General features: G+C 40.4%; 3 non-coding genes across 3 annotated transcripts; all 3 read right to left on the minus strand.

Moving 5' to 3' along the window:
- Nucleotides 1-4596: 4596 nt before the first annotated feature.
- On the minus strand, nt 4597-4668 carry trnac-gca (transfer RNA cysteine (anticodon GCA)). Its single transcript has one exon. It is a non-coding gene; the product is annotated as a tRNA-Cys (tRNA).
- Nucleotides 4669-5272: 604 nt separating this feature from the next.
- Nucleotides 5273-5344, minus strand: trnac-gca (transfer RNA cysteine (anticodon GCA)). The gene has a single exon. It is a non-coding gene; the product is annotated as a tRNA-Cys (tRNA).
- A 471-nt stretch (nt 5345-5815) lies between these two features.
- Nucleotides 5816-5887, minus strand: trnac-gca (transfer RNA cysteine (anticodon GCA)). The gene has a single exon. It is a non-coding gene; the product is annotated as a tRNA-Cys (tRNA).
- Between the last annotated feature and the right edge of the window lie 4960 nt (nt 5888-10847).

Consider the following 10847-nt stretch of genomic DNA (forward strand, 5'->3'; position numbering starts at 1 on the left):
AGCTTAGCCCGTAAAGTTACACGCATGAACAACCAGATATAGGAGAAATGCTTTTCAAAATAAAACAAAATAATCATTATTCTTGCTTCTGTCAAGTTAAATGTAAATTGCCATTGTCTGTATGATAATGAAGCAAAATATTCAAATTCGAAACATTTCAGGTTATGTCCAATAATTACACATTTTCCCATCAATTAAGTTAAATATATTAGTTTTACTTTGAAACTTGCTATCCGGACGTTTAGAATTATAATTCCAATATGACGTCGCTGCTCAAATGTTCTTGAAGAGTCTCGTTGAGTGCAGGGCTTATCGCCTCTTATTAAGACCAACCCGCGGTCCTAAGATGAAAACTCACCTTTCAAAATAAACTGGCAACAAATGTTTCAATATAAATAGCGTCACACTACGCTACCGAATAAACATGTATACTACAATTACTTACAAAGACTTACGTCATGATATGAGACAAGGTTTTGAGAACTACTTTTAAAATGGCAAGAGTAAAGTCATAATGTTAAAATTCAACCTTGCATGGAAGTTTAGAACAGCATTTCTGGTGGTCCCCCTTTTCAAGAAGGGTGACCGGATGGTGTGTTCAAATAAGAGAATACAACAAATATGAATTCCTCCTGGACCCCAGGACTATATGTATAGACTGGGTATGTACAGTTGGGACGAGGCAGACCAAGAGCCCCCACGTTCTTATTATATGAGAATTAAATATCAGTTTTATGGGGGGGAATTTGGCACAAATAAAATTGGAAAATAAAGAAAAAAGTTTTTAGTAGAAATGTTCAAATTTCAAGGCTGCACGGCGCTTGAGTGGTTAGCACGCCGGCCTCACAGCTAGGAGACCCGAGTTCAGTTCCACCCTCGGCCACCTCTGTGTGGAGTTCGCATATTCTCCCGGTGCATGGGTGGCTTTTCTCCGGGTACTCCGGTTTCCTCCCACATTCCAAAAACATGCTAGGTTAATTAGTGACTCCAAATTGTCCATATGTGAGTGTGAATGGTTGTTTGTCTATATGTGCCCTGTGATTGGCTGGCGACCAGTCCAGGGTGTACCACGCCTCTCGCCCGAAGACAGCTGGGATAGGCTCCAGCACCCCTCACGAGGATAAGTGGTAGAAAATGAATGAATGAGTTTTCCTCCTATTTTGTGTGGAAGTGGTAACTTTTTGGCTTCTTATTTTGTCTTTCCCCACCCTCGGCCATCTCTGTGTGGAGTTTTCATGTTCTCCTCGTGCATGCGTGGGTTTTCTCCAGGTACTCCGGTTTCCTCCCACATTTCAAAAACATGCTAGGTTAATTAGCGACTCCAAATTGTCCATAGGTATGAATGTGAGTGTGAATGGTTGTTTGTCTATATGTGCTCTGTGATTGGCTGGCGACAAGTCCAGGGTATACCCCGCCTCTTGCCTGAAGACAGCTGGGATAGGCTCCAGGATAAGCGGTAGAAAATGAATGAATGTTCAAATTTCAAATTTTTTTTTGCTGAAAACCGATATTCCGACTCTCAGCCGATATTGATATGTGTAACATGACATAACACATACAGTATGTGTTGTATACAGCATTTTTTTAGTACTGGTAGTCATCATCGAGAAAAAAATCTAGTCAACTGATGTCGCATTTGTATGCTGATACCGGACTGATAATTATCAGTGATAATTATCGGTCATCCCTAGTAATAATATTACAAAAAGTAGTAACTTTACCTGAAAAAGTTGTGATAGGTTGAGGATACAATCACCATATGACAAAGCATCATAAAATAGTTATTCAAGTGTAATTTTATGACAATTTTTTAAAAATCAATAATGTGTTTCACTCTGTGAGAAACTGAGCCACGATGTGTTTTTGTGCCGACGGAGGCGACAGTGAAAAGATAAATTCTCTGGTTTCCAAAGCAGCCTCAGACTGTTTTCCAGGAAGCTCACTGTCTCATTTCGGGGTCACGGCTGTTTCGGTCATTGTGGAGGTCAGGGGTCAATGTAGATTCTTCCTTTCTGCTCGGGGCGAATGGAGGAAGCAGGCGTCCCTATGCGGCTATTCCTGGATGATACAAATACACACACACATACAAGCTATGTATATCAGCTAGTGTAAATGTAAATGTTAACCTTTTACCTGAATGCACTCTGCGTACATGTACAAAAAATACATTTAAACCTGCCTGACTACAAATTACTCAATGAATACCGTCCCCGTTTTCTGCTTGAAGCTGAAAACAACAGGGTCTTGAAGGCTAACAAGCTTAAACTGGTTTTCACGAGACCAGAGGCAACATGTGCAAGTCTGTGTGAGGTTCAAGTCCGTCCAGACATCCAATTGTGAAGTCACGAAGGACTCAGACAGTCCCATTTACTTTAAAGAGGCTCTTAGGTTTGCTTATCTGTCTTCCATTCTTTGAAGCCCACGTCAGGCATGCCAGTCACTTTCTGATTTGATTTACCGTCATCACCTGTGTTCTCTCACGTCCTTTCCATATGTTTTCCAACCACCCATATCTCATTTTATGGACCTCCATCATCTCCTCGCTGTGCCGTGTGAGAGTGTTAATTAACTTCCTGTCCGATGCGCTGATCTAATTAGCAATTAGAGTAAATGTCTTCCCTTCGCTTCCACTCGTCTTCTTGTCTACGTGGTCTCTTTGCAAACAACCGCTGCAGTACCATCAGGGTTCAAACTCGGGTCACAGACTTAACACACCTTTGCAGCTCTTTCGGTGCTATAACAGGAGACTTTCAAGCTAAGACTTAAATCTTACACTGAAATGTACACTGATTTATCCCCATGGCAAATATTTAGGAAATAAAAGAAAGCTTTTAGATATCAAAATGTTCCATGAACAGAAGTATAGATTTTTTATATTCATATATTTATTTGCATTCATTCATTCATTCATTTTCTACCGCTTTTTCCTCACGAGGGTCGCGGGGGGTGCTGGAGCCTATCCCAGCTGTCTTTGGGCGAGAGACGGGGTACACCCTGGACTGGTGGCCAGCCAATCACAGGGCACATATAGACAAACAACCATTCACACTCACATTCATACCTATGGACAATTTGGAGTCGCCAATTAACCTAGCATGTTTTTGGAATGTGGGAGGAAACCGGAGTACCCGGAGAAAACCCACGCATGCACGGGGAGAACATGCAAACTCCGAGGGTGGAATTGAACCCTGGTCTCCTAGCTGTGAGGTCTGTGCGCTAACCACTCGCCCGCCGTGCCGCCCTATTTATTTGCATTGTAATAGAAAAATACAGGTAATACATGTATGAAAGGAATAGTTCTTTTATTTGAATATTTAATATTGAAAAATATTGGTTCTAATCTTTTATTGTTAATTCTATTGTTGTAAACCTCTGTTACTTTGATGTGAGGTCATCTTATTTGTACGTCTGCAGCTCTAATGGATGTTAAAGGCCAGAGACGATGTCTGGTAAATGCTGAATTACACTCTGATAATGTCAACGGGTCATACTGAGGCTTATGGGAGGAAAAAAGGAAGTAGGCAGACGATGCTGTATGCGGAGGAAAAGAGAGGAAGGTCTGAATCACGATGGTATTGTTGTGGGCTTTTCCCAGCGTCAACAGCAGAGGAAGTGGAGTGTTGTAGCTAAATATACAAAGGGCACAATGAGGTAGCGAGCGTGGACCATATGTGGAAGATGGCTGTCACCGCAAGTGTGACATGCTCAAAGATGGCTACGTTGATATGGAGTGACTCAGAATTTAGACTTCATTAAAGACAAACTGGCGGCACGGCGGACGAGTGGTTAGCGCACAGACCTCACAGCTAGGAGGACCAGGGTTCAATTCCACCCTCCCATCTCTGTGTGGAGTTTGCATGTTCTCCCCGTGCATGCGTGGGTTTTCTCCGGGTACTCCGGTTTCCTCCCACATTCCAAAAACATGCTAGGTTAATTGGCGACTCCAAATAGTCCATAGGTATGAATGTGAGTGTGAATGGTTGTTTGTCTATATGTGCCCTGTGATTGGCTGGCCACCAGTCCAGGGTGTACCCCGCCTCTCACCCAAAGACAGCTGGGATAGGCTCCAGCACCCCCGCGACCATCGTGAGGAAAAAGCGGTAGAAAATGAATGAATGAATAAAGGCAAACTAGAACGGAGTTGAACAAGGGAACCTCATGATCTGCAGTGGGATTTATTGTAGAAAACCTTCTGTGAGACCTGATCATTTCTATATAAGAATTTAATTTTAGGACACCATCTGGGCCTTCAAAGGAGGTAAGTAAAACTCAAGAGGGTACGCATATATAAAAAAGGGACTGATTGATCTGCAGGCAAACACTCTCCTCATTTCTTGTATTTGAACCTGGGTACCAGTAGTCTGAATGTCATCTGCATAGAGATTGAAACTGATGTTGTGGTTGGAAATGATTTGTTTTAGTGGCAGCATGTAAAGACAAAACAGAAGAGCCTTGTGGTACACCAGAGAAGAGTGGGGATGCAGTGGAGGAGACGTCATCGAGGATAACTGAAAATATCATATGAAGGTATGAGTATATTAACTACTTCATAAGAGTATAAATTTGTAGTACCCTCGGATCAAAAAGGATTTTGTAAGGGGGCACCCAGAATTGAACTGGGGACCTCTTGATCTGCAGTCAAATGCTCTACCACTGAGCTATACCCCCTCCTCAACAATTTGGATTTATAGTAGAAAACCTTCCATGAGACTTACCCGCATGTCTGTCAAAGAAAAAACTCTAAACTTAAACTCTAATTACCATTAATTGCAATTTAGAAGGGGGCACCAGAAGTCAAACTAGGGACCTCTTGATCTGCAGTCAGACGTTCTTCCGCTTACTTGCACCCCCACATAGCAATCTGGGATTTACTGTACAAAACTTCTCGATAAGAATATAATTTTAGGGGTACCCTCAGATCTTTCAAAAGGAATTTGGTGTGATTTAAAAGGCGGGGTACCCAGAGTTGAACTGGGGACCGCTTGATCTGCTGTCAAAAGCTCTATTACTGAGTTGCACTCCCACATCAGCTGCTGAGATTTATTGTAAACATCACATTGGGAGACCTGATTAGTATGCTATAAGAATATATTTTTGGGATATTTTCAGGTCTTTCAAAAAGAATTACATTTAGAATTTAGAAAAGGAGCACCGAGAAACAAACAATGGAGTTCTAAATCTACAGTAAAATGCTCTGCCAGATTTATTGTAGAAAACTGTCTGTGAGACTTGAATAATACTCCATAATAATATGATACTATAGAATTTTGTAAGGGGGCACCCAGAGTTGAACTGGGGACCTCTTGATCTGCAGTCAAATGCTCTACCACTGAGCTACACCCCCTCCTCAACACCTTGGATTTAGAGTAGAAAACGTTCTGTGAGACTTTTGGCATACGCTCACGTCTTTCAAAGACAGTTAAATTCTAATTGCCATTCATTGCAATTTAGAAGGGGGCACCAGAAGTTGAACTGAGGACCTCTTGATCTGCAGTCAGACGTTCTTCCGCTTACTTGCACCCCCACATAGCAATCTTGGATTTACTGTACAAAACGTATTTGTAGACTTGAAAACTTCTCGATAAGAATATAATTTTAGGGGTACTGGTGTGATTTAAAAGGGGGTACCCAGAGTTGAACTGAGGACCGCTTGATCTGCTGTCAACTGCTTTATTACTGAGCTACACTCCTACATCAGCTGCTGAGATTTATTGTAAACCTCACGTTGGGAGACCTGATTAGTGTGCTATAAGAATATATTTTTGGGGTATTCTCAGGTCTTTCAAAAGAAACTGAATTTAGAAAAAGCTTTGTAAGGGGGCACCCAGAGTTGAACTGGGGACCTCTTGATCTGCAGTCAAATGCTCTACCACTGAGCTATACCCCCCCTCAAAAGCTTGGATATATAGTCTTGACTGAGATTTTGGCGTACCCTCATGTCTTTCAAAAACAGTTAAATTCTAATTGCCATTAATTGCAATTCAGAAGGGGGCACCAGAAGTTGAACTGGGGACCTCTTGATCTGCAGTCAGACGTTCTTCCGCTGACTTTTACCCACACATAGCAATCTGGGATTTACTGTACAAAACGTCTTTGTAGACTTGAAGACTTTTTGATAAGAATATAATTTTGGGGTTCAAAATGAGCTACACACTATTTAGAAGGGGGCACCCAGAGTTGAACTGGGGACCTGTCTATCTGCAGTTTAATGCTGACTACTGAGCTACACCCCATTCATTCATTCATTTTCTATCACTTATCCTCACGAGGGTCACTGGGATGGCGGGGGACACCCTGGACTGGTCGCCAGCCAATCACAGGGCACATATAGACAAACAACCATTCACACTCACATTCATACCTATGGACAATTTGGAGTCACCAATTAACCTAGCATGTTTTTGAGATGTGGGAGGAAACCGGAATACCCGGAGTAAACCCACGCATGCACGGAGAGAACATGCAAACTCCACACAGAGATGGCCGAGGGTGGGGATTCAAACATTCAAACAATAATTTGAAATGGGGGAATTCTGGTTTGAGCCGGACTATCCTTTAGGATAGGAACTAGACACAAGTGCAAACACTCCCTCCCCAGATTCAAGTCGGTGTGAATGATGAAAACACACGTACTCAGTGTGTACACACAGACGCAAAGCCAATCCAAATAGACTTCACACACACGCTGACAGGAAATACACTTTCCCAAAATGGCCATCTGGGGAAGTTTTGGTTGTTTTTTGTGTAAATATGCACAGTTGTGGTTTAGGAAAAGTCTATACTGAGATGTTGAAGTACGTCAGGGAGGGGAATAAAAAAAACCCACCCGTGTCAAACCCAAAATCGGAGTTATTTCAAGACCATGTCTTAAAGTTTTGAAACAAACAAAGGAAGGTATTGATATTCTACTCTCACTTCCTTATTTGGGCATTATTTTTCCTAGGTACTCTTTATTTGTTCAAGTTCCAGTGTACTCAATGATGATGATTATGTGTGTTTTTGATGTTGTATATGGACTTCCATCCCTCCTGCTGTCACATCCACTGTCCATCACTGCTTCCTGTTTACATGAGGCCATTTCCTCTCAAAACACACAATACCGAAGACGTTGATGGTTTCTTCAGACCATCAGAATTCACGGATCAATAGAGGAATAGAGGAAGCTGGAAGTCATGTGGCTGCCTTTTTGTTGCTCCCTCATCCTTCTTTCAAGTACATAAAAGACATAAACACACATCACACAGGCACGGCACGCTAACATAGCTCTTTACTCTCCTGCCAGGCAGGTGTGTGTTAATCTTCTAAATCCCATAATAATAGCAATCCCGGTCTTCCTATGGGTAGATCCACAGAGCAGCTGTACATACAATACAGTGCTGATCAAAATTTTAAGACCAGGAATGTACATCTTGCACTGTTTGATCTAAAGGAGCTTTAAAGCAGAAGTCAAATAGCATAAATAAGAAATGGGGCCGTGACGTCAACTATTAAAGTTAAACGCTGTTCCTCAGCTGATCAAAAGTTTAAGACCACAGCCTCTAAAAGGCAAAATTTTGGCATTTTTTTTCAACTACTTCAAACCTCCTTAAGATCAACCTGTGCAAAATGAACACCTTTAGGCTGCACAGAGGACGAGTGGTTAGCGCGCAGGCCACACAGCTAGGAGACCCGAGTTTGATTCCACCCTCGGCCATCTCTGTGTGGAGTTTGCATGTTCTGCCCGTGCATGCGTGCATTTTCTCCGGGTACTCCGGTTTCCTCCCACATTCCAAAAACATGCTAGGTTAATTGGCGACTCCAAATTGTCCATAGGTATGAATGTGAGTGTGAATGGTTGTTTGTCTATATGTGTATGTGTACCCCGCCTCTCGCCCGAAGACAGCTGGGATAGGCTCCAGCGGTAGAAAATAAATGAATAAATAAATATATAATAAATAAATTTCCATTGTAGCAAGGGATGACTGTTTTATTTTATTTTATTTTATTTTATTTTATTTTATTTTATTTTATTTTATTTTATTTTATTTTATTTTATTTTATTTTATTTTATTTTATTTTATTTTATTTCCATGACAGGTGAGTCTGTCACTGACATCTATTTTTAAGGTTATGCCTTTAAAGGGGAAATTTTGCCCATCATTCACAATCCTTTCCCTTTAATGTGCATTATAAAATGAGAAAATGACTTAATATGAGCTATAGCTTAGAAAATGAATGAATGAACACATTTAAGGTTCCACTGTATTGAGGAATTCATCATTGAAGTTTGACGTCCGAGTGTACTGTTGTGAATCGGCACGTCTGATGTGACGTGTCAGCAGTCAGCTGAAAGGCATCAGAGCGAGTGACTAATTGTACCGTCTGTTCACCATATCACACACTCACTCGCATTACGCAATCACTACCAGGATAATCTCCTTGCCCTTGTATTTTTTTTTTACCCCTGTAGAGGCTGAATATCAACACGTCTAGATTACTCTCCCGTCTGTAAAATCCTTCACTTACCTAATCCTTGATTTACATACTGTACTCCATCCATGCATCCATCATTGCTCACTTAGCACAGTATTAAAAATCATAATCTGACACTTCTTGGAAAAGTCCCACTTAGCATTGAGCTGTTTTCATTCAAATGTCATAAAAAAAAATCCAACCGACATAACCCCAACCAGAAATGGTACTTAGTGGGATGTAGGAAACCGTTGACTCCATCTAAAGTCTAAATATAATCGGCTCAATGATTCATTCCACAAGTGGGTTATACTTTTTCTTTGGATTTTTGTGTGTATCTTGTGAAATGGTACCGGTGATGGCGGAGTGGACAAACGTGACAATAACCATAGAACTGGGAATGTTAAATGTGGTCTCTGTTCTGGCTGCTCAGTACAATATGGCTAAAGTGACAATGTGTTTGGATCAAATTTGAAGTTTGGTCAGTCAAGTTGTTCTTTTGTTGTTTGTTGTTCCTGCCACCTCACATATGTAGTGTATGATAGGCTATGGTATCAACTTACATATGAGGGATTCTCATACTAGGATGACTTACTGTCTTGTGCCAACTTTGACGCAGTGGTGGGTCTTTGTTGCCTTCCTTTTTTCCGCTGTGTAACGGCAGAATAGCATTCTTTTTCAAAGTACATTTATACTGTGTTTTCATGCTTCTTGTAAAGTTGTTCCTTCGGAGCAGTCATTGAAAAGATCACCCATCTCTCATTCTCTGCACTTGTTTCATCTATTGTTGTCTAAATAGAAATGAGAAATTATAAGAATAAATAATAATAAATAACGAAGGGTCTACATTGTAGAGGACTATTAGTTGCCTTGGTTACATGGTCTTGTTGAGGGAGATGATGGCTCGAGGAAAATTTTTTAGTCTGTTTGTCCGTGCCCTGATACATCGGTATCGCCTCCCAGAAGGTAGTCATCTTGTTTGGGGGAAAAAAACATATATTATCACTCGGATACTGTGAACATCCAGCAGCACCACAATGTTTGGGCATGGCTACTATTTTGATGAAAAATGTGCTGAACCAAGTCGATGATCTACCTTGAGTAGCATTTGGAAGCTGGTGCCATGAAGTAAAAATGTAATTTTTGCAAATTTATCATTAGCTTTCAAAAATCGAAAAATGTGGAACACAATTACAACCAATCCAATAGAAACAAAACAAGCAGTTGATGTTTGCTAAATACAAGGATGAAGAGTCTTGAACCAGTCATGATGTGCTATATATATCACTATATTGACACTTACTATGGTACCCATTATGTCATTGGATGGTCATATCACCTCGTACTTTGGTACGGGACAAAAAAAAAAAAAAAAAAAAACTTAAACTATATTATGGAAAGCAGGAAGTGAACAAATGTAACAGTTACTGATTGTAAAAGTACCAGATGGAGGGGTAGGATTTTTTTTTTAACCATTACCATTACAATCCATAACATATTTAGGCAAAGTTGATTAATGAAAAGGACTCTGGAGTAGATTATTTCTATTTTTATGATTTTCTATGGGAGCTATGATTCCTACACTGCAGACATGGTTTCCAGCTGTGTATGTGTGTGTATTTAAGCACCCCATGTCTCTCAATGGTCTAATTGTTATTGCCTTACATTGGTGTTTTGGTGTGCCACTGATATATAGTCGTAACCGGTGTTAGCTACAGTTCAGGTAACAGCCAAACACGGAGCAACAAGTGAAAATCAAAACACAGACAGCTGGTGGTGCACACACACACACACACACGCACACTTGGCACAAATAAATAGGAAGTGAAAGACAGCACAGATGAGGCTGATATGAAGTGATGACAGACCACTTGGTTCTTTCCAAGTTAGCTCGACTCTCTCTGGAACCACGTCTGCGATATTTCAGCGATCAGGTCAGAGAAGGAAGGACAGCCGTGTATTTTTGAGATTGAGTCATCCAAAAGTGCATATTTTGAGGAAAATATACCTCTTCAGTCACAAATAATGTCAGAATTTGAATTCTGTCTTTTTTTTTTGCTGTTTTTTAATTGTTTAGTAACAGTGGTTAGCCTATTTTTAAACTTGTAGGATCAATAATAAGGTTAATTAAAACAATAAATTAAAAAATACAAAATAAAAATAATCAATCTCAATGCAATAGCAGTGGTTAATTTTTTATTCGCTTTTTATTTGGATTTTTGTGATTTTTTTTTATGTTAATCACACACAACTATTGAAAGCAACCCTCAACATGGTCATTATCACTGCTAGTTAAAGTTAAGGTTAAGCTTGACTATTAACTTCCTGTTACATTTGTATGACAGTTACAATGTTTATTAGAACATTGTTTCAAAATATGAACAAATTGCACCAGT

This window comes from Doryrhamphus excisus, linkage group LG9, assembly GCF_037039965.1.
Source record: "Doryrhamphus excisus strain RoL-2023G ecotype Guam linkage group LG9, RoL_Dexc_Guam_v1.1, whole genome shotgun sequence".
In the NCBI taxonomy this organism is placed as follows: Eukaryota; Metazoa; Chordata; class Actinopteri; order Syngnathiformes; family Syngnathidae; genus Doryrhamphus; species Doryrhamphus excisus.